This window comes from Propithecus coquereli, unplaced genomic scaffold (genome assembly GCF_000956105.1).
Source record: "Propithecus coquereli isolate 6110/MARCELLA unplaced genomic scaffold, Pcoq_1.0 Scaffold496, whole genome shotgun sequence".
NCBI classification, from domain to species: Eukaryota; Metazoa; Chordata; class Mammalia; order Primates; family Indriidae; genus Propithecus; species Propithecus coquereli.
The window spans coordinates 1,319,630-1,321,024 of NW_012150796.1; the positions used below are offsets into that span (position 1 = coordinate 1,319,630).

The following is a 1,395-nucleotide window of genomic DNA, read 5'->3' on the forward strand; positions in this document are numbered from 1 at the left end:
ACCTAGTCTTTTTTTTAATATTCTAGCAAGTAACATAATGTTTATGTGGTTCTTTGACTTTAGACTATTTCATTGCCAAATGAGCATGCATCCTCCAACCTAATGTCCCTTACGAAGTCCGCCTGGAGAAGATCACGTGGACGGTCCACCCTGAAGGTGTGTCTGTCTAGGCTTGTGCAGGCCTCAGTGCAGCCTTCTGCTGCCGGGGTGCAAAAGGAGAGACAAGAGACTGGGGCTGAGACAAAACAGAGCGAGAGGCAGAAGACAAAGTTAGAAAAATTAGAAGCAAATAAGAAACAGGATTTGCGTATTCCTGGCTTTGGCATTGCTCTGAGATGGGGAGAAGGGCAGGAAAGAGAATAGGATGCTAACTGGTATTCAGGTCACGGAAGCTGGAACGAACAGTCTCTGACAGTGAGCTGGTCACATCTGAGCGCATACAAAGCAGGAGCACTTGTTCACCGCGACCTCCATGACTGGTGGGCTTCGTGCCTCCGCGGCGTGCGTGCCGCGCGGATGGCGTCGTCCTCGCGGAGTCTGCGTGGCCGGGCCTGGCGCCCCTGCGCCCCTCGGGAGCTGCCTGCCCATTCCACTGCTGTCACTGCTGCCAGCCGGGTCAGCCGGTCAGTGTCACAGAGAAACTGGGTTCAGCCAAAGGCTTACAATTTCACAGCACCACTCCCCAAACAAATCCTAAATTCATCCAAACTAAAAATCAATTTAGCCGCGCGCCTGCGCCCGGGCGGGCGCAGCCATCGGGCTCCGGCCTTTCGCTCGATTTTTCCAGTATTTCCCTGCGGCGGCCGCCTGGTCGCGCTTGCGCAGAGAACTCAGCGCGGGCCGAGGCCACTAAGGGTGTCTAAAGCCACAGGGGAAAATGCTGGAGAATTCACCGTCGCCATTGCCAGAAAGAGCGATTTATGGCTTTGTTCTTTTCTTAAGCTCCCAGTTTGGCTTCATACTTTATCTCGTGTGGGCTTTTATTCCTGAATCTTGGCTAAACTCCTTAGGCTTAACCTATTGGCCTCAAAGATACTGGGCAGCGGCATTACCTGTCTCCCTATTACTATAGTAATTGGTTATGTGCTTTTGTTTGGAATCAACATGATGAGCACCTGTCCACTCAGCTCCATTCATACAATCACAGATAATTATGCTAAAAATCAACAGCATAAGAAATACCAAGAGGCCATTCCAGCATTAAGAGATATTCCTATTAGTGAAGTAAACCAAATGTTCTTTCTTGCAGCCAAAGACCCTTACACTAAAAGCTGAATTGTATGTAGACATGCTAACACCAAGCATTTACTTATAAATGTTTAACATAATTTTGACCATAATTATTTTGACCATCTCTATTACTAACAGTATTGAGATGTAAAAAAAAGTAAGTTG

The 1,395-nt window shown here is 48.2% G+C and overlaps 1 pseudogene; it reads left to right on the forward strand.

The window, feature by feature from the left end:
• The first annotated feature begins 877 nt into the window (after positions 1–877).
• LOC105819677 lies at positions 878–1,327 on the forward strand (annotated as a pseudogene).
• Positions 1,328–1,395: the final 68 nt, after the last annotated feature.